Source organism: Pristiophorus japonicus, chromosome 17 (assembly GCF_044704955.1).
Source record: "Pristiophorus japonicus isolate sPriJap1 chromosome 17, sPriJap1.hap1, whole genome shotgun sequence".
NCBI lineage: Eukaryota > Metazoa > Chordata > Chondrichthyes > Pristiophoridae > Pristiophorus > Pristiophorus japonicus.
In genome coordinates, this window is record NC_091993.1 from 76882953 (window position 1) to 76906308 (window position 23356).

The following is a 23356-nucleotide window of genomic DNA, read 5'->3' on the forward strand; positions in this document are numbered from 1 at the left end:
CAGTACAGTCCTTCAAAGGGGAACTTGACAAGTTTCTGAGAGGACATTGCCAGTTGCAGGGAATTAGTGTTAGTTTAGATTGTGGTGTGTTGGGAGCCTGAGGGAGTTGGAAAGTAATTGTCCAGAGGTTGTTCCTGAATTGGGCCACTTCACTTTGTCTTTTCCTCGGAGAGTGGAAAGCAGCGGACAAGGTTATACTGTGTGCTGGACAAGGCGAGCGTGATGGACCTGATTGTCTTTATATACTGATAGTGTTCTTGTACGTTTGTATATGCAGACTGGGAATTGACTCTGGGCCCTGCTGGGTGTGTGGCTCAGAGAATAACTGAGCCCAGTGACAATCCCCATTCTGAAATCACCATTGGAAAATTCATCTCTTCCCCTTTTTATTCTTTGTTATTGTTATGTATTAATGTGTGTATCGTCCTGGTACCTTAAATGTAATGTAAGCACAATGCTACACCACAGAGGGCGCTGTGGTGGGAAACCTGGAAGTACCTGCAACAGACACTATCAAAGGCTGACCACCACACCTGAGAGGCACTCCGGAGCTGAACAATAAAGGACGAAGGTCACAGCAGTTAGATTTACACCAGACCGTGTGGAGTCAGTGATTTGTGTGCTACATACACCACAGTTATGATCCGTGCACAAATCAGAAAACACACAGTAAGTTTGTTAATTTTTCTTCAATGTTTATTTACAGATATTAAACTTCTCACATTAAATTGTGAAGCAACGTGACTTAAAATTTGTAAAAATGAGAACAGAAGAAGACCCATTGGTCCATTCAGCCTGTCCTACATAACTGTGATGCCTTGTGCATCACAATATATACACTCCCCATCCCACCCCAGACCGTGTGATCTCCTGGGAGAGGCGAAAAACCAGATTAAAAACCCAGGCCAATTTGGGAAAATGTATCTGGGAAATTCCTCTCCGACCCCTGAAGGCGATCAAAACTAGTTCAGGAGATCACTCTGGCTCGGACAATATAATGTATTACAAGTCTATTCCTTTTCCTCGTCTACGTTGCAGACACCAGCTGAAGGCAGGGCCTCGGAACCTGGTAGCCCACGGTCTCCACTCCAGCTCTGTAAAGCAATCACAACTCAAACATTCAGCATCGACTTCAAACCAGTCGGCCAGTTTCCAGATTTCCCAGTTCTGTGTCATTGCAGCAAGAACCAAAACTGCCCCAATATTTGTTTGGAAGTGCTAACTGTAGCACCTTTAATTTGCTGGGAGTTGATGCCATCATGTTAGGCCCTGCCAGGCTCACTGAATAGAAACATCAGCTCCTCAACATTGACGGGCCGAATGGTGGGAATGTGGACCTAATTATAGGGATCCAGCGGCATCATGTTGCCTGGGGAAAATCCCTTACGGCATAATCTCCCTTTTAATGGACACTTTAGATGTCCTATCTGTGGAGGGCATGGCCACATATACACCCTGCTCCCCGCTCCCCGGCTCCCATGCAGTGTTATCTTTTAGCACACCACCGAACTCAATTTGTTGATACCCCAAAACGACACAGAACGAGGAAAAGAAATATATAAAACACTCCGCACAAAGTCCAATAGACAACCCGGTGGGTTGAAGAGGACAATACAAAGGATCAGCGTGCAAAGGATCAGCTTACAAGTGGTGTCATGTATCTTACATTATTATATATAACTGTATCCTAACATGCTATACATGACTGTAATAAGATATGACCTGTAACCACCAGCATACCTTACCACCAGGCGTGCACTTGCAAGAGACAGGTATATAAGGACAGGTCTCAGGCAAGTGCAGCATTCCAGAGCTGTGAAATAAAGGTGCAGGTCCAGAGTGACCTTGACTTCACTACATGCCTCATGTGAATCTGTACTGAGGGGACAGGACTTTACAAGTGGGCTGATCATAATTCGGGCATTGTGCACGTGCTGCTGGAGACTGGCCAAGTGGTGCTGGGGACGAGGAGGATGGAGGTACTTGTACGGGAGGCTTAAGTGACCAGGCAGAGATGATAAAGTGAGCATTACCCAGGAATGCTACACATGCTTGGATACCCTAATCTGAGAAGCATTCCAGCTCAATATCCAAGCTATCAATCAGATGCTGCAGGATCCAGCTCCCGATCCTTACAGTAAACCTGGCTTTTTCCCTTTGCAGCCTCTTCACAACTTACTTTTCCACCTAGATTTGTATCGTCAGCAAACTTGGATATAATTCACTCAGTCCCCTCATCTAAGTCATTGATCCTGCTTGTTACAGCCGGCCAAATCAAAAGCAGATGATAATGGCACAAGTAAAGAAACAAAAGAAGGGTCTAAAAGAGGTGTAAATGGGAATAGCAGAATCAGACGAACATACGAACAAATAACGGACAGGTAAGGACCATCTGGTCCATGGAGCATGTCCCACACAATTGCGATACCTTGTGTATCACAATATATGCACTCCACACCACCCAAAACCAAGTGATCTCTTGGGAGAGGCAAAAAGCAGATTAAAAAACCCATGCCAATTTGGGAAAAAAAAATCTGGGAAATTCCTCTTTGACCCAACTAGCCGATCGAAACTAGTCCAGGGAAATCACTCTGGCCTTGAATTCCCTGCAGTACCTACCTTCTGTAAGAGGTGATTTCTGTCGCAGCCAAAAACAAATCCAGTTTTTGCTTGAAGGAATTCAGCGAGTCTGCATCAACCACAGGAAATGGCAGCTTGTTCCAGAGGCCTATTATTCTCAGAGAAAAGAACCACCTCCTGACATCTAACCTAGGTCTAGCCCTATACAACATTAACTTGTGACCCCTGGTCCTGACTAACCTATTTAATTGAACGAACCTGTCAGCTGGAACACCATCTATTCCATTCAATATCTTATAAACCTCAATCAGTTCACCCTAAGTCTAGACTGCTCAAAGGTCTAGATACCCAACAATTTTAGCCTATCCATCTGAAAAAGTAGGGGCTAAGGAAGATAATGAAACATTTTTGGACCCTTTGTAAGGCAAGTATATCCTTCGATCAATGGTGGTGTTCAATGGATTAGTGGTGGAGAGTGGGTTGGTGGTAGTGAGTGGATCTGTGGTGGGGAATGGATTGTTGCCGGGGAGTGGATTGTAGGTGGGGACTGCATTCTCTTCTTAAATTCACTTCTTGGATTCAATTCTCTTACAACTGCACTGATCAACTCCAAACTGTCCAGCTGTTTGCCCTCCTTCCACCATAACATTTCTGCAGCCACCGATCTGCTCAACCACACGTTCACCACCACATTTGATGCCCGAGTCTCTATTAAAACCATTACTCTCTCTCACCCTGGCCGTTCTCCCAGGTATGGCCCTTATCTTCAATCCCTCAATTCCAAGAGGCACAGACTTGAACAGATATGTGGCGGGAAACTGGGTTAGCCATTCACCGCCAGATCTGGCTAGCCCACATAAAGCATTTTTGGTTGACACCTGTCAAAACTGCTTATTGTTCCAGGATCATTCTGGAATGCAAAGAAAACACCCGGCTACTATTCTGTACTGCTAACCATCTTCTTAAAACCGTCTCCCCTGTCTCCACCACACTCACCACCAACAAGTGTGAGGAGCTCATGCACGTCTTTGTCTCAAAGATTGAGACCATCCGATCAGCTGCCTCTGCCACTTCCCTTCCTTCTCTGAGCCCACCGGGCCAAACTTCCTCTGAGCTTCCCCACTGCCCTAGCCCTGAACTCGCATCTTTCTCCAGTTTCTCTCCGATCTCCTCTCTTGAACTTTCCACGCTTATCCTGTCCATGAGAACCGCTTCCTGCTCCCTTGACCCTATTCCCACTAAACTGCTGACCACCCAATTTCCTTTTCTGGCTCCCATGTTTATCTCACATTGTTAACAGTTCTCTCTCCTCAGGTACTGTCCCCCTCTCCTTCCAATCTGCCTCAAAAAACAACCCTTGACCCCACTGTGCTTGCAAACTATCGCCCCATCTGCAACCTCCCTGCCCTCTCCAAATCCTTGAACATGTTGTCCCCTCTCAAATCCATGATATCATTTGTGACTGTGACAAAGGTAAACTATCCATCCTTGTCCTTCTCGACCTGCCTGCCGCCTTTGATATTGTTGACCACTCCATCCTCTTCCAATGCCTCTTCACCATTGTCCAGCTGGGTGGGACTGCACTCGCCTGGTTCCATTCTTATCTATCTAATCGTAGCCAGAAAAATCAATAGCAATTGCTGCTCCACCCATTCCTGCATCGTTACCTGTGGTCCCCTCCTATTTCTCATCTATATGCTGCCCCTTGGCGACATCAGCCGAAAACACAGCGTCAGGTTCCACCCAGCTCTACTTCGCCTCCACTTCTCTCGACCCCTCCATATTGAGAAGACCAATGCCATTGCCTTTGGTTCCAACCACAAACAGCATTCCCTAGCCCCCGACTCCATCCCTCTCCCTAGCATCTGTCTGAGTCTGAACCAGACTGCTCGCAACCTTGGTGTCATATTTGACCCTGAAATGAGCATCCAGCCACATATCTGCAGCATAACTAATCCCCCCTTTGTCCACCACCGTAACATCGCCCGTCCCTGATCCTGCCTCAGCTCATCTGCTGGTGAAACACTCAATGCCTTTGTTACCTCCCGACTTGACTACTCCAACACATCCTGGCTAGAATCCCACATTCTACCCTACGTAACCTTGAGCTCATCCAAAACTTGGCAGCTGGTAAAGCAAAGCCTCACTTTCAAAATTCTCCTTCTTGTTCACAATTCTTTCCATGGCCTTGCACTCCCCCCTATCTCTGTATTCTCTTTCAGCCTCACAATCCCCCAAGATGTCTGCGCTCCTCAAATTCTGCCCTCCTGAACATCCCTGAATATAATTGCTCAACCATCGATGGCCGTGCCTTCAGCTGCCTGGACCCTGGAACTCCCTCCCTAAACCTCTCCACCTCTCTTCCTCTATTTGCTCCTTTAAGACGCTCTTTTAAACTTACCTCTTTGACCAAGCTTTGGGTCATCTGCAATAATTTCTTCTTGTGGTTCGGTGTCAAATATATTTGTTTTATCTTATAACACTCCTGTGAAGCGCCTTGGGACACCTTACGCTGTTAAAGGTGCTATATAAATACAACTTGTTGTTGTTGGGAGTGGATTTGTGGTGGAGTGCATTGGTGGAGAGTGGATTGGTGGGGAGTGGATTGGTGGGGAGTGGATTGGTGGGGAGTGGATTGGTGGGGAGTGGATTGGTGGGGAGTGGATTGGTGGGGAGTGGATTGGTGGGGAGTGGATTGGTGGGGAGTGGATTGGTGGGGAGTGGATTGGTGGGGAGTGGATTGGTGGGGAGTGGATTGGTGGGGAGTGGATTGGTGGGGAGTGGATTGGTTGTGGAGAGTCTATTGGATGTGGGGAGTGGATTCGTGGGGAGTGGATTCGTAAAGAGTCGACTGTTGGTGGGGAGTGGATTGGTGGTGGGAAGTGGATTCTCTTCTTAAATTCACTTCTTAGATTCAATTCTCTGACAACTGCACTTGTCAACTCCAAACTGTCCAGCCTTTGGCCCTCCTTCCACTATGACATTTCTGCAGCCACCAATCTGCTCAACCACATTCTCATCACCACCTTTGATACCCGAGTCTCGATTAAAACCATTGCTCTCTCTCACCCTGGCCATTCCCCTGGTACGACCCTCATCTTCACTCCCTCAATTCCAAGAGGCACAGAACTTGAACGGATGTGGCAGGCAACTGGTTTAGCCATTCTTCTCCAGCTCATGCGGGACTGCAGAAATCATTATCGGGTCCTACCCTTGTCTGCCAAAAATGCTCATTATTACAGGATCATTCTGGAATGCAAACATAGAAACATAGAAACTAGTTGCAGGAGCAGGCCATTCAGCTCTTCGAGCCTGCACTACCATTCAATATGATCATGGCTGATCATGCAACTTCAGTACCTCACTCCCGCCTTCTCTCCATACCCCCTGACCTCCTTACCCACATCTAACTCCCTCTTGAATATATCCAACGAAATGGACTCAACAACTTTCTGTGGTAGAGAATTCCACAGGTTCACAATTCCCTGGGCGAAAAAGTTTCTCCTCATTTCGGTCCTATATGGCTTACCCCTTAGCCTTGGACTATGACTCCATGTTAATGGACTTCCCAACATCGGGAACATTTATCCTGCATCTTACCTTTCCAGTCCTGTCATAATTTTATATGCTTCTATGAGATCTCCTCTCACCCCTCTCATTCTTCTAAATTCCAGTGAGTATAACCCTAGTCGATCCAGTCTTTCTTCATATGTCAGTCCTGCCATCCCGGGAATTAGTCTGGTGAACTTTCGCTGCACTCCCTCAATCGCAAGCACGTCCTTCCTCAGATTAGGAGAACAAAACTGCACACAATACTCAAGGTGTGGTCTCACCAAGGCCCTGCACAACTGCAGTAAGACCTCCCTGCTCCTATACTCAAATCCTCTCGCTATGAAAGCCAGCATGCCATTTGCTTTCTTTACTGCCTGCTGTACCTGCATGCCCACCTTCAGTGACTGATATAGTACCATGACACCCAGGTCTCGTTGCACCTCCCCTTTTACTAATTTGTCACCATTCAGATAATAATCTGTCTTCCTGTTTTTGCCACCAAAGTGGATAACGTCACATTTATCCACATTATACTGCATCTGCAGTTTCTCATCCACCTAATCTATCCAAGTCACCCTGCAGCCTCTTAGCATCCCCCTCACAGCTCACATAGCCACCCAGCTTAGTGTCATCTGCAATCTTGGAGATATTACATTCAATTCCTTCGTCTAAATCATTAATGTATATTTTAAATAGCTGGGGTCCCAGCACTGAACCTTGCAGTACCCCACTAGTCACTGCCTGCCATTCTGAAAAGGACTGGTTTATTCCCACTCTTTGCATCCTGTCTGCCAACCAGTTCTCTATCCACCTCAATACATTACCCCCAATAACGTTTTCTGCCCTTTGGTGTTTCGCAGCTCTACCCATATAGATTCCGCATCATCCAAGCTAATGTCCTTCCTTACTATTGCATTAACATCCTCTTTAACCAGTAACACTACCCCACCTCCTTTTCCTTCCTGTCTATCCTTCCTGAATATTGAATCCCCCTGGATGTTGAATTCCCAGCCTTGGTTACCCTGGAGCCATGTCTCCGTAATCCCAATTACATCATATTCGTTAACAGCTATCTGCGCAGTTAATTCGTCCCCCTTATTATGAATGCTCCTCGCATTGAGACTCAGAGCCTTCAAGCTTGTTTCTAACAAGAAATTAGGGATGTATGCAATAAAGGTACAGCAGTTATCATGGGCTACTTTAATCTACATATTGATCGGGCTAACCAAACTGGTAGCAATGCGGTGGAGGAGGATTTCCTGGAGTGTATTAGGGATGGTTTTCTAGACCAATATGTCGAGGAACCAACTAGATGGCTGGCCATCCTAGACTGGGTGATGTGTAATGATAAAGGACGAATTAACAATCTTGTTGGGCGAGGCCCCTTGGGGAAGAGTGACCATAATATGGTAGAATTCTTTATTAAGATGGAGAGTGATACAGTTAATTCAGAGACTAGGGTCCTTACGGCTGCTGCTCCCTTCCCCTGATGAGTCATCTCCCCCAACAGTACCCAAAACGGTGTATCTGTTTTGGAGGGAGATGACCACAGGGGACCCCTGCACGACCTTCCTTCCACTGCTCTTCCTGATGGTCACCCATTCCCTATGTGCCTGAGTAACCTTTACCTGCAGTGTGACCAACTGACTAAACGTGCTATTCACGACATCCTCAGCATCGCGGATGCTCCACAGTGAGTCCATGCGCAGCTCCAGTGCCGCAATGCGGTCTGTCAGGAGCTGCAGCTGGACACACTTCCTGCACTCATAGTAGTTAGGGACACTGGTAGCTTTTGTGACTTCCGACATAGGACAGGAGGAGCATGACATGGGTCTGGGCTCTCTTGCCATGACTTAACCCTTCGATTAACTTAATTTGACAACAATGCCAAAGGTTTCCTACTGATAAGAAAAGAAAAAAAAGATCAAATACTCACCAATCCATCAACCAATCACTTACCCGCTTGGCTGTGACATCAAAGTTCGATTTCTTTTTACTTCTTTTTTTACCTTCTGCCCCTGCACCAGCCGCTCCTCGAACTCCCGTTGGCTGCTCCTATGGCCACTCCCCATGGTCGCACCCTTTTATGGGCCGCTCCTCGAACTCCCGCTGGCTGCTCCTGTGAGAAAACACACGGCTACTATTCTCTATTGCTAACCATCTTCTTAAACCCCCCTCCCCTGTTTCTACCACACTCACCACCAGCAACAAGTGTGAGGAGCTCATGGACTTCTTTGTCTTAAAGATTGAGACCATCCAATCAGCTGCCTCTGCCACTTCCCTTCTTTCCCCTAGCCCACCAGGCGACTTCCTCTGAGCATCCCGCTGCCCTAGCCCTGAACTCGCATCTTCATCCAGTTTCTCACCGATCTCCCCTCTTGATCTCTCCACCCTCATCTTGTCCATGAGACCCACTTCCTGCTCCCTTGACCCTATTCCCACTAAACTGCTGACCACCCAACTTCCTTTTCTGGCTCCAATGTTAGCTGTCATTTTTAACGGTTCTCTCTCTCCTCAGGCACTGTCCCCCTCTCCTTCCAATGTGTCATCATCACCGTTCTCCTCAAAAAACAACCCTTGACCCCACTGTGCTTGTAAGCTACCGCCCCATCTCCAACCTCCCTTTCCTCTCCAAAGTACTTGAACATGTTGTCGTCTCCCAAATCCATGCAGATCTTTCCAAGAACTCCATGTTTAAATCACTTCAATCTGATTTCCGCCACTGCCACAGTACCGAAACAGCTCTCATCAAAGTCACAGATGACATCCATTGTGAATGTGACAAAGGTAAACTATCCATCCTTTTCCTTCTCGACCTGCCTGCAGTGTTTGATATGGTTGACCAGTCAATCACTCCTACAATGCCCCTTCACCATCGTCCAGCTGGGTGGGACTGCACTTGCCTGGTTCCATTCTTATCCATCTAATTGTAGCCAGAAATTCAACTGCAATTGCTGCTATTCCCATTCCTGCATGGTTACCTGTGGTATTCCCCAAGGATCTATCTTTGGCCCCCTCCTATTTCTCATCTATATGCTGCCCCTTGGCGACATCAGCCAAAAACATGCCGTCAGTTTCCACATATACGCCACGACACCCAGCTTTACCTCACCTTTACTTCTCTCGACCCCTCCATGGTCTCTAAATATTGGGAAGACCAAAGCCATTGCCTTTCGCTCCAACCACAAACAGCATTCCCTAGCCCCCGACTCCATCCCTCTCCGTAGCATCTGTCTGAGGCTGAATCAGACTGCTCGCAACCGAGGTGTCATATTTGACCCTGAAATGAGCAACCAGCCACATATCTGTGGCACAACTAATCCCCACTTTGTCCACCACCGTAACATCGCCCATCCCTGATCCTGCCTCAGCTCATCTGCTGGTGAAACATTCATCAATGCCTTTGTTACCTCTCGACTTGACTACTCCAATACACTCCTGGCTGGAATCCCACATTCTACCCTACGTAAACTTGAGGTCATCAAAAACTCAGTAGCCCGTGTCCTAACTTGCACCAAGTCTTTGTGCTTTCGTTACTTACAACTGTGGGTAGTTTACTGAAACCGCCCATTTCTTTCGCTGATCCAGACACCAACCAGGTACCTGTGGCAGTAGAAGAAGTTAAATTTAAAAATCACTGGAGTGCAAGAAATACAACAATAGGCATTTTATAGGCTCACCTCCTATAGAAAAACATTTAACCGGTAAATGCTTCATGCAGATTCTGGGTGCGAAATGTATCAACTGGTTTCTTTCCTTGTAACGTTACTGGCCACAGATTCTGATGCCACATGAGTATTAAAGGCAAAATATATCACTGATTCGGGAGTTGGACAATTGACACCTTCATTAGAATCAGAGAAAAGGCCCAGAATGGCTGAATCATCAGGTGAACCAGGATCACTGGCACAAGAGGATCTGTCTGACACAATCGAGTGCTTTAGAAGGCATTACCTGAGCCAGCTGACCTGGGAGGCCCTTGGCAAGGACCCAGGGATTGCCGTGACCAGAGGACATTAGTAACACCTGGGACAAGAGTTTCTCCCCAACTCCTTCAGTATCATTGCTATCCGTGGCAAAGGAATGGCTTTTGATGTTCACCTTGCGTACAATTGCCCAGAGACATTTCACCGGCTTGTCGGCAGAGAGTTCTAAATTTCAGGCATTTGATGCAATGTGGCTCCCTCTTATAGTGGATCGGTGGTGTCTGTAATCAGGCTGGGATGGGTGTTATGAGTGGGGGCTGCGGGAGGGGGCGGGGGGCGGCAGGGAGGGGGGTGCGCGTGGGGGGTGGTGGGGGGAGTGAATTTTGTTCTGGAATCCATGCATTCTGTGGAGTCTAAAAATGATATTTCAATCAAGTTGCCCGCCCAGAAGTCAGTCTGATTGCGAGGCGTAGCTCCGTGTCTGGTGGGGAACAGAGTGGAGGAGGCCGCAGGCTTGGCACAGATAGCGAGCCTGCAGCTGGATCAGTGGGAGTGTTGGGCAGAGGGTGGGGGTCGGAACACTGGGGTTGGTTTGGTCACCGATCCCTGGGAGCGTCAGGTACCGCTGTGGTCTGATCAGAGGAAGGTGAGTCTGATTCCCAATCCCGGGGGCCGGGGGGGGAGTTCCGATCCCCAATTTCAAGGTGGGGTTGGAGGCGGGGTGGGAGGCTGTGATGGCGGGCAGGGAGGAAGGTAAGCTTGGTTTGCCGGGGAAGCACTTTTGCTCCTCCCGGCCCACAAGCAGTGCTGTAAGGGCACCTAACTTTTCCACGAAGCAGTCATAAGAATTAGGAACAGGAGTAGGCCATCTAGCCCCTCGAGCCTGCTCCGCCACTCAACAAGATCATGGCTGATCTGGCCGTGGACTCAGCTCCACTTACCCGCCCGCTCCCCGTAACCCTTAATTCCCTTATTGGTTAAAAATCTATCTATCTGTGATTTGAATACATTCAATGAGCTAGCCTCAACTGCTTCCCTGGGCAGAGAATTCAACAGATTCACAACCCTCTGGGAGAAGAAATTCCTTCTCAACTCGGTTTTAAATTGGCTCACCCGTATTTTGAGGCTGTGCCCCCTAGTTCTAGTCTCCCTGACCAGTGGAAACAACCTCTCTGCCTTTATCTTGTTTATCTCTTTCATTATTTTAAATGTTTCTTTAAGATCACCCCTCATTCTTCTGAACTCCAACGAGTAAAGACCCAGTCTACTCAATCTATCATCATAAGGTAACCCCCTCATCTCCGGAATCAGCCGAGTGAATCGTCTCTGTACCCCCTCCAAAGCTAGTATATCCTTCCTTAAGTAAGGTGACCAAAACTGCACGCAGTACTCCAGGTGCGGCCTCACCAATACCCTGTACAGTTGCAGCAGGACCTCCCTGCTTTTGTACTCTATCCCTCTCGCAATGAAGGCCAACATTCCATTTAGCTTCCTGATTACCTGCTGCACCTGCAAACTAACTTTTTGGGATTCATGCACAAGGACCCCCAGGTCCCTCTGCACCGCAGCATGTTGTAATTTCTCCCCATTCAAATAATATTCCCTTTGACTGTTTTTTTTTCCAAGGTGGATGAGATCACATTTTCCAACATTGTATTTCATCTGCCAAACCTTAGCCCATTCGCTTAACCTATCTAAATCTCTTTGCAGCCTCTCTGTGTCCTCTACACAACCCGCTTCCCCACTAATCTTTGTGTCATCTGCAAATTTTGTTACACTACACTCTGTCCCCTCTTCCAGGTCATCTATGTATATTGTAAACAGTTGTGGTCCCAGCACCGATCCCTGTGGCACACCACTAACCACCGATTTCCAACTTGAAAAGGACCCATTTATCCCAATTCTCTGCTTTCCGTTAGCCAGCCAATTCTCTATCCATGCTAATACATTTCCTCTGACTCCGCGTACCTTTATCTTCTGCAGTAACCTTTTGTGTGGCACCTTATCGAATGCCTTTTGGAAATCTAAATACACCACATCCATCGGTACACCTGTATCCACCATGCTCGTTATATCCTCAAAGAATTCCAGTAAATTAGTTAAACATGATTTCCCCTTCATGAATCCATGTTGCGTCTGCTTGATTGCACTATTTCTATCCAGATGTCCCGCTATTTCTTCCTTAATGATAGCTTCAAGCAATTTCCCCACTACAGATGTTAAACTAATCGGCCTATAGTTACCTGCCTTTTGTCTGCCCCCTTTTTTAAACAGAGGCGTTACATTAGCTGCTTTCCAATCCGATGGCACCTCCCCAGAGTCCAGAGAATTTTGGTAGATTATAACGAATGCATCTCCTCCGCCATCTCTTTTAATACCCTGGGATGCATTTCATCAGGACCAGGGGACTTGTCTACCTTGAGATCCATTAGTCTGTCCAGCACTACCCACCTAGTGATAGTGATTGTCTCAAGGTCCTCCCTTCCCACATTCCCGTGACCAGCAATTTTTGGCATGGTTTTTGTGTCTTCCACTGTGAAGACTGAAGCAAAATAATTGTTTAAGGTCTCAGCCATTTTGACATTTCCCATTATTAAATCCCCCTTCTCATCTTCTAAGGGACCTATATTTACTTTAGTCACTGTTTTCTTTTACTATCTGTTTTTATGTTTTGCGCAAGTTTACTTTCGTAATCTATCTTTCCTTTCTTTATTGCTTTCTTAGTCATTCTTTGCTGTCGTTTAAAATTTTCCCAATCTTCTATTTTCCCACTAACCTTTGCCACCTTATACGCATTCATTTTTAATTTGATACTCTCCTTTATTTCCTTGGTTATCCACGGCTGGAGATCCCTTCTCTTACCACCCTTCTTTTTCACTGGAATATATTTTTGTTGAGCACTATGAAAGAGCTCCTTAAAAGTCCTCCACTGTTCCTCAATTGTGCCACCGTTTAGTCTGTGTTCCCAATCTACTTTAGCCAACTCTGCCCTCATCCCACTGTAGTCCCCTTTATTTAAGCATGGTACGCTCGTTTGAGACACTACTTCCTCACCCTCAATCTGTATTACAAATTCAACCATACTGTGATCACTCATTCTGAGAGGATCTTTTACTCGGTGATCGTTTATTATTCCTGTCTCATTCCACAGGATTAGATCTAAGATAGCTTGCTCCCTTGTAGGTTCTGTAACATACTGTTCTAAGAAACAATCCCGTATGCATTCTATGAATTCCTCCTCAAGGCTACCCCGTGCGATTTGATTTGACCAATCGATATGTCGGTTAAAATCCCCCATGATTACTGCCATTCCTTTTTCACATGACTCCATTATTCCCTTGATTATTGTCTGCCCCACCGTGAAGTTATTATTTGGGGGCCTATAAACTACGCCCACCAGTGACTTTTTCCCCTTACTATCTCTAATCTCCACCCACAATAATTCAACATTTTGTTCATTAGAGCCAATATCGTCTCTCACAACTGCCCTGATATCATCCTTTATTAACAGAGCTACCGCACCTCCTTTCCCTTCTTGTCTATCTTTCCGAATTGTCAGATACCCCTGTATGTTTAATTCCCAGTCTTGGCCACCCTGCAACCACGTTTCTGTAATGGCCACCAAATCATACCCATTTGTAATGATTTGTGCTGTCAACTCATTTACTTTGTTTTGAATGCTGCGTGCGTTTAGGTAAAGTGTTTTAATACTAGTTTTTAAACCGTGATTTTTAGTTTTGATCCTTCCTGCAGCCCCTTTATATTCAAACATATTGTCCCTTCCTATCACCTTGTGGTTCACACTCAGCCCATTGCTACTCTGCTCTGTTGCCTCCTGCCTTTTGCATCCTTTCTTGGGGTTCTATTCATCTGAGCTCTCACCCACTCGAACGAGCTCAGAGCCCTCTCCTGGGTTCCCATCCCCCTGCCAAGCTTGTTTAAAGCCCTCCCAACCGTACTATCAAAACCACCCGTGAGAACATTGGTCCTGTCTCTGTTGAGGTGTAACCTGTCCGACTTGTACAGGTCCCACCTACCCCTGAAGCAGTACCAATTGTTCAGGAAACTAAATCCCTCCCTCCTTGGCCTCCCTTTAGCTGCCGGGTTTCCCAAGAACAGGAAACCCATCCGGCCAGGGTTAAACCTGGAACAAATATTAAATATGATGCACACAGCCTCATTATAATATTTAAATTGCCAACCCGTCCCCTGGGAGCGTGTTAGTGTCTACCCACCGCCCCACTGAAACCAAAAGTCCCTGGGTTGGGATGGTTTTGAGTTTTTAACATTTAACATCCCACCCGAACAAACCCACATGTTTCACTGCTCAAACTCCCTTCACAAAGAAAAGTTGTTCAGATGTTTCACCTGGTCACAGTCAGTGCAGCTGCTTTTCCTTCAGTTAAACTGGTTGTGCTGTTTCTTGCTTCAATTTACAAACATATTGTGATGTCTGATCTCACTGTGATGCGCAATGTGAGGGTGAGGCTTCATTGTGATGTCACTGTGTGACCCGTCCAGTTAACGGGCCTTACCATGATGAAACTGTGCTTGGCAAAACCCTTGGGCTTTATTTAGGTTACAGTGACTTGATGCACTAGAATGCAATAACAGGGTTCCATGTGGTGGTTATGATCCAGAGAACAGGGTGATGGACAGTGGTATGATTGTTTGCCTTCTACCAATAAATTTAAGTAAGTGTATACAATTACACCATCAGCAGTCGGCCATTCAGCCCCTCCAGTCTTCTCCGCCATTTATTTAGATCATGGCTGATCTATACCTCATCTCCATTTACCCATTTTTGATCTATATCCCTTGATCAACTTCGGAATATGGGAACAGGACTAGGTCATTCAGCACATCAAGCCTGTTCTGCCATTCAATAGTTCGCCAGACTATGGTGATGTTATTTACCCTGACAAGACCCTTCATGATTTGAACACCTGTACTGAATATCCTCTAAACCTTCTCTGCATTAAAGAGAACAGCTCCAGCTTCTCTGGTCTCTCCACATAACTGATTTGTCTTTAAAAAGTCTGTGCTGGCTGTCATTTATTAACCCTAATTTTAACAAGTGACTTAATTTTATTGTCTCTAAATGCTTCCCCACTAATGACGTTAGGCTGACTGGCCCATAGTTAATTCAATAAGATCATGGCTGATCTTCTCCCTTAACCTCACCTCCACACACTATCCCCATATCCCTTAATTCCCTTAGTCCCCAAAAATGTATCGACTTCTGTCTTGAATATACTCAACGACTGAGCATCCACAGCTCTCTGGAGTATAATATTGCAAAGATTCAGCAGCCTTTGAGTGAAGAAGTTTCTCCTCATCTCAGTCCTAAATGGCCGACCCCTTATTCTGACCCCATGTTCTAGATTCCCCAGCCAGGGGAAACATCTTCTCAGCATTAACTCTGTCAAGCCCCTTAAGAATTTTATATGTTTCAATTCGATCACCTGTCATTCGTCTAAACTCTAAGGAATATTGGTCTAGTCTACACAAGCTCTCCTCATCGGGCAATCCCATCACACAGGAACTAGTCTAATGAACGTTTGTTGCACTCCATCTCAGATAAGTATGTCTTTCCCTAGGAAACAAGACCAGAACTGTACACAGTACTCCAGGTGTGGCCTCACCAATGCCCTGTAGAACTGTAGTAAGTGTTCTTGGCTGTTATACTCTAATCCCTTTGTAACAAAAGCTAACACACCATTTACTTTCCTAATTGCTTGCTGTAACTGCATGTTAACTTTCTGTGGTTTATGTACAAGGACACCCAGGTCCTTCTGAATGAAAACATTACCAAGTCTCTCTCCAGAATACATCTAAAATCAAATAAAACACAACATAAATACGATCAGTGGTGCCTGTGTGATTAAGCTGAGCAGCAAGGAGTGTCTTCAGCCAATCAGATTGAAGAATCCTTACTGAGGCATGCAGACTACAAAGCAGGATTTAAAAAATAGGAAATATAAATGATATTCAAATCATTATCCAGGAAGTGAAACAAAGATTGGGATATACATACAGGATTAAAGGAGCAACATAACAGAGAAAAATAGAAAACTGAAAAAAACAAAAGTTTTCAAACTTTTCATTTGAAAAAAAGCTTCAACATTAATTTTCTTCTGAGGGAATGAGACTCCACACATTTAAATCAATTTTTCACGGCCAGAGAGGTTGTTCAGCAGTATTTAGCACTTATTAGGCCGTTAAAAACTTGAATAAATCCTAACTTTTTCATCTGTCTTTAGTGTGAAAATAGTGAGTAATTGGCCGAAGTTCATTTAGTACAATGATCTATGTGCAGCTTCCATCGACAAAGACTGTAACAGCGCAGGCTGTGGATGATCAGGGTATCATTGACAGTAACTTCCCGATATCTGTGTTTGACTGTGTATATGTGGACTCCAGATATTGCTGCCAGTATTACACTGTAATAATGGTGAGTGCTAACAGCCTCGTTGTTATTAATACAGCACATTGAGGCCCATTTTCTGAGACCAAGCACAAGACCCAGATTTTTAAAATGTTTAACTGGCAGAGTTCAATTAAGAAATAAGGGGGTGGAAATTCTGTTGGAGGCTACTTCGGGCACAAATGGCGCCGGGAAGATAAATTTTGCGCCGGGAAATGGTTTGCGTGTGCAGCCACAAAATTTATCAGCTGGGCCCTGAGTGTGGAGCGGAGCGCTAAGGGAGGCGTTCCACACCTCTCATAGGGTGCTAGGCCGGCTGACCAACGGAAAATCCATTGCTAAAGAGCCGGCCAAAGTGCGACTTCCCTGCAAAAATAAATCATCCAAAAAAACACAAAAAACATTCCCAGTACCTTGCTCACCACACATAAAGATAAATCGCAAAAATAAAAAATAAAATACCCAATCACACTGACCTCATGTATTCATTCCTTCCCTCACCACCGCCGGAACAGCTCGGCCCGCCCGTTTTTCCAGGCGGTCCCACTACAGGGCGTGACCTGGTCAGTGAGAAACAAAAATCATGGCGCTGTGGTAACTAACCGGGGGCATTGCGCATCGGCTCGGTGCTCCCGGGCGGTACTGGTCAGTGCCACCGGCACCAACACACTGAATGTACCGAGCGGCACAACTGCCTACTTTTATAGGTGTAAGAGTTTTAAAACACACTTAAAACATTAAAAATAAAATTAAAAATATACTTTATTTTTAAAACAATACCTTAAAAAACTTTGTAAAAACTCAGAATTTTTTTTCCTCCAAGATATTTATTAACTTTAATTTAAGTTAATTTTAATTATGTGAGGTGTGTTTTTTATTTTTTAATTGGTGTTATTGTGTTTGTTTTAAAAAAAATTAATAGCAATGAGAACACGAAGATACGGAGTTCCTACTGCTATTAATTGAGAATACTGTACGACTGTACCTGATTGGTTGAGCAGTCACATGTGACTGCACCTTCTATGTGGGAACCTCGAGGACGGGAGTGCGCTCCGCAGCTTGGGAAGAGAAGGCCTCCCCAACTCCACAACGGAATCGAAGGCGCCTCCGGGACCACCAGATACTTTCGGAAAAGTTTTCCGGTCGGAGGCAATTGCCCGCGGGAAGCCTCCAGGGCCAATGTAAAATTCTATCATATTATGGTCACTCTTCCCTAAAGGCACCTTTACTAAAATTAATTAACCCTTTCTCATTGCACAATACTAGATCTGAAATATCCTGTTCTCGAGTTGGTTCCTCAACATACTGATCTAGAAAACCATCTTGTTTACATTCCATGAATTTGTCTTCTACACTGTTACTGCAAATTTAGTTTGCCCAGTCAATATGTGGATTAAAGTCTCCCATGATTATTGCATTACCTTTGTTAAATGCATCTCTAATTTCCTGATTTATACTGTTCCCTCCATTACCACTACTGTTTGGGGGCCGATAAACAACTCCCACCAATGTTTGCTGCACCTTGCAATTTCTTAGCTCCACCCAAACTGATTCTACTTCTTGGTTTTCCGAGTCAAGATCCTTTCTCTCTACTGCCTTTATCCCATCCTTTATTATCAGAGCTACCTTCCCCGCCTCCTTTTCCATTTTGCCTTTTTCTTCTAAAATTATGTATCCTGGAATATTTCGCTCCCAACCTTGGTCACTTTGCAACCACATTTCTGTAATGACTATTAGATCAAACCTATTCATTTCTATCTGCGCTATTAATTTATCTATATTGTGGCGAATGCTTTGCGCATTCAGATATAGTGCCTTTAGCTTTGACTTTTATCGATTTTTCCCTGATGTCACCTTAGTCAGTATTGTCCAATTACCTTTGTGACTCTTTCTGTCGCTTCCTGACCCACTCTGCGTATTTTTACCGAAAACTCTGCTCTGCCCGAGAGCCTTGACATTGCTCCTGCTGCTTTTAAATTTACTCTTTCCTGAATCCTCCCACCCTCCACTTCATTAGTTTAAAGCCCTGTCTACTGTCCCAGTTGTTGGATTCACCAGGACACTGGTTCCAGCTCGGTTGAAGGGGAGCCCGTCCCAATGGAACAGCTCCCTCTTTCCCCAGTACTGTGGCAGTGCCCCATGAAGCAAAATCTCTGCCTCCCGCACCATTCTTTGAGCCACGCTCAACCCTGCTCTCAACCCTGCTGTGACTCAGTGTTACTTGATCTGTGCAAATGTTCATGCAGTAGAATCCGCTCGATTTGCCTGCTGGAACAAATGACTGTAGCCCATTGACCATTCCAGCCCAGTCCCCATCTACTGCTGTTCAATTACAGGACAGAAGGAAACCATTTAGATTGACCACCTGTGCTCACTGCAAGCTTTTTAACTGATGCCACATAATCCTTGCTTTTTCCCGTATCTTTTTACATTCTTCCTTTTGAAGTATCCAATTCCTAATTTAATGATTTTAAAGTTTCTGCCCCAATAGCCACTTGTCCTAATTACGCCTGTTCTGTAACGGTTCGACTCCCCACCTTTGTCGCTCGGAACTTAAAGCTGAGCTGTCTGCTGGTGCATACTTTGACTCTGATTATGACTGGGGTGGTTTTCGTGAGTGGGGGTTGCAGGTCAACAGGGGGTTGGTGGGGGGCATGGGGAGGGGGTGAGTTTTGTTCTTGAATCCGTGCATTCTGCAGAGTCTAAATAAATTTTTTAATCAAGTTGCCCGCCCAGAGGACAGTCTGATTGCCAGGCGTAGCTCCGTGTCGGGTGGGGAACTCAGTGGAGGAAGCCACAGGCTAGGCACAGGTCGGGAGCCTACAGCTGGATCAGTGGAAGTGCTGGGCTGAGGGTGGGGGTCGGAGCACGGGGCGTGGTCTGATCACCGATCACTGGGAGCGTCAGTTACCGCTGCGGTCTGATCCGAGGGATGTGAGTCCGATCCCCAATCCCAAGGGAGTGATTCCGATCCCCGATCTCAAGGTGGAGGTGTGTGGGAGGGCTGTGATGGCGGGGCGGGAGGAAGATAAGCTTGGTTTGCCGGGGAAGCACTCTTGCTCCTCCCGGCCCACAAGCAGTGCTGTAAGGGCACTTAACTTTTCCACGAAGCAGGTCCTCGCCTCCCTTTAGCTGCCGGGTTTCACAAGGCCAGGAAACCCGTCCGGCCAGGGTTCAACCTGGAAAAGATATTAAATATGGTGCATACAGCCTCATTGTAATATTTAAATGGCCAACCCCTCCCCTCGGAGCGTGTTAGTGTCTACCAACCCACCCCACTGAAACCGGAAGTCCCCGGGTTGGGATGCTTTTGAGTTTTTAACATTTTAACATCCCACCCGACCAACCCACATGTTTCATTGCTCAAACTCCCTTCACAAAGCAAAGTTGTTCAGATGTTTTACCTGGTCACAGTCAGTGCAGCTGCTTTTCCTTCAGTTAAACTGGTTGTGCTGTTTCTTGCCTCAATTTACAAACATATTGTGATGTCTGATCTCACTGTGATGCGCAATGTGAGGGTGAGGCTTCATTGTGATGTCACCGTGTGACCTGTCCAGTTAACGGGTCTTAAGATGATGAAACTGTGCTTGGCAAAAACCCTTGGGCTTTATTTAGGTTACAGTGACTTGATACATGAGAATGCAATAACAGGTTTCTATGTGGTTATGATCCAGAGAACAGGGTGAAAGACAGTGGTGTGATTGTTTGCCTTCTACCAATAAATTTAAGTAATTGTACACACTTACACCATCAGCAGTCGGCCATTCAGCCCCTCCAGTCTTCTCCACCATTTATTTAGATCATGGCTGATCTACACCTCATCTCCATTTACCCATTTTTGATCTATATCCCTTGATCAACTTCGGAATATGGGAACAGGACTAGGTCATTCAGCACATCAAGCCTGTTCTGCCATTCAATAGTTCGCCAGACTATGGTGATGTTATTTACGCTGACAAGACCCTTCATGATTTGAACACCTGTACTGAATATCCTCTAAACCTTCTCTGCATTAAAGAGAACAGCTCCAGCTTCTCTGGTCTCTCCACATAACTGATTTGACTTTAAATAATCTGTGCTGGCTGTCATTTATTAACCCTCATTTTTACAAGTGACTTAATTTTATTGTCTCTAAATGCTTCCCCACTAATGACGTTAGGCTGACTGGCCCATAGTTAATTCAACAAGATCATGGCTGATCTTCTCCCTTAACCTCACCTTCCCACACTATCCCCATATCCCTTAATTCCCTTAGTTCCCAAAAATGTATCGACTTCTATCTTGAATATACTCAACGACTGAGCATCCACAGCTCTCTGGAGTATAATATTGCAAAGATTCAGGAGCCTTTGAGTGAAGAAGTTTCTCCTCATCTCAGTCCTAAATGGCTGACCCCTTATTCTGACCCCATGTTCTAGATTCCCCAGCCAGGGGAAACATCTTCTTAGCATTAACCCTGTCAAGCCCCTTAAGAATTTTATATGTTTCAATTCGATCACCTGTCATTCGTCTAAACTCTAAGGAATATTGGTCTAGTCTACACAAGCTCTCCTCATAGGGCAATCCCATCACACAGGAACTAGTCTAATGAACGTTTGTTGCACTCCATCTCAGATAAGTATGTCTTTCCCTAGGAAACAAGACCAGAACTGTACACAGTACTCCAGGTGTGGTCTCACCAATGCCCTGTAGAACTGTAGTAAGTGTTATTTACTGTTATACTCTAATCCCTTTGTAACAAAAGCTAACACACCATTTACTTTCCTAATTGCTTGCTGTAACTGCATGTTAACTTTCTGTGGTTCATGTACAAGGACACCCAGGTCCTTCTGAATGCAAACATTATCATCTCTCTCCAGAATACATCTAAAATCAAATAAAACACAACATAAATACGAACAGTGGTGCCTGTGTGATTAAGCTGAGCAGCAGGGAGTGTCTTCAGCCAATCAGATTGAAGAATCATTACTGAGGCACGCAGACTACAAAGCAGGATTTAAAAAATAGGAAATATAAATTATATTTAAATCATTATCCAGGAAGTGAAACAAAGATTGGGATATACATACAGGATTAAAGGAGCAACATAACAGAGAAAAATAGAAAACTGAAAAAAACAAAAGTTTTCAAACTTTTCATTTGAAAAAAAGCTTCAACATTAATTTTCTTCTGAGGGAATGAGACTCCACACATTTAAATCAATTTTTCACGGCCAGAGAGGTTGTTCAGCAGTATTTAGCACTTATTAGGCTGTTAAAAACTTGAATAAATCCTAACTTTTTCATCTGTCTTTAGTGTGAAAATAGTGAGTAATTAGCCGAAGTTCATTTAGTACAATGATCTATGTGCAGGTTCCATCGACAAAGACTGTAACAGCGCAGGCTGTGGATGATCAGGGTATCATTGACAGTAACTTCCCGATATCTGTGTTTGACTGTGTATATGCGGACGCCAGATATTGCTGCCAGTATTACATTGTAATAATGGTGAGTGCTGACAGCCTCGTTGTTATTAATACAGCACAATGAGGCCCATTTTCTGAGACCAAGCACAAGACCCAGATTTTTAAAATGTTTAATTGGCAGAGTTCAATTAAGAAATAAGGGGGTGGAAATTCTGTTGGAGGCTACTTCGGGCACAAATGGCGCCGGGAAGATAAATTTTGTGCCAGGAAATGGTTTGCGTGTGCAGCCACAAAATTTATCAGCTGGGCCCTGAGTGTGGAGCGGAGCGCTAAGGGAGGCGTTCCACACCTCTCATAGGGTGCTAGGCCGGCTGACCAACGGAAAATCCATTGCTAAAGAGCCGGCCAAAGTGCGACTTCCCTGCAAAAATAAATCATCCAAAAAAACACAAAAAACATTCCCAGTACCTTGCTCACCACACATAAAGATAAATCGCAAAAATAAAAAATAAAATACCCAATCACACTGACCTCATGTATTCATTCCTTCCCTCACCACGGCCGGAACAGCACGGCCCACCCGTTTTTCCAGGCGGTCCCACTACAGGCCGTGACCTGGTCAGTGAGAAACAAAAATCATGGCGCTGTGGTAACTAACCGGGGGCATTGCACATCGGCTCGGTGCTCCCGGGCGGTACTGGTCAGTGCCACCGGCACCAACACACTGAATGTACCGAGCGGCACAACTGCCTACTTTTATAGGTGTAAGAGTTTTAAAACACACTTAAAACATTAAAAATAAAATTAAAAATATACTTTATTTTTAAAACAATACCTTAAAAAACTTTGCAAAAACTCAGAATTTTTTTTCCTCCAAGATATTTATTAACTTTAATTTAAGTTAATTTTAATTATGTGAGGTGTGTTTTTTATTTTTTAATTGGTGTTATTGTGTTTGTTTTAAAAAAATTAATAGCAATGAGAACACGAAGATACGGAGTTCCTACTGCTATTAATTGAGAATACTGTACGACTGTACCTGATTGGTTGAGCAGTCACATGTGACTGCACCTTCTATGTAGGAACCTCGAGGATGGGAGTGCGCTCCGCAGCGTGGGAAGAGAAGGCCTCCAACTCCCCAACGGAATCGAAGGCGCCTCCGGGACCACCAGATGCTTTCAGAAAAGTTTTCCGGTCGGAGGCAATTGCCCGCAGGAAGCCTCCAGGGCCAATGTAAAATTCTATCATATTATGTTCACTCTTCCCTAAAGGCACCTTTACTAAAATTAATTAACCCTTTCTCATTGCACAATACAAGATCTAAAATATCCTGTTCTCGAGTTGGTTCCTCAACATACTGATCTAGAAAACCATCTTGTTTACATTCCATGAATTTGTCTTCTACACTGTTACTGCAAATTTAGTTTGCCCAGTCAATATGTGGATTAAAGTCTCCCATGATTATTG

The 23356-nt window shown here is 45.1% G+C and overlaps 1 long non-coding RNA gene across 2 annotated transcripts; it reads right to left on the reverse strand.

Moving 5' to 3' along the window:
- Nucleotides 1-674: 674 nt before the first annotated feature.
- On the reverse strand, nt 675-22471 carry LOC139227803 (uncharacterized). Of its 2 annotated transcripts, XR_011587470.1 has the most exons (4): nt 22421-22471; nt 16962-17045; nt 9674-9735; nt 675-8251 (listed from the first exon to the last, which is right to left on the reverse strand). It is a non-coding gene; the product is annotated as an uncharacterized lncRNA (long non-coding RNA). The 2 variants fall into 2 exon arrangements; XR_011587469.1 differs by lacking the exon at nt 22421-22471 and having other exon boundaries at nt 16962-17135.
- Between the last annotated feature and the right edge of the window lie 885 nt (nt 22472-23356).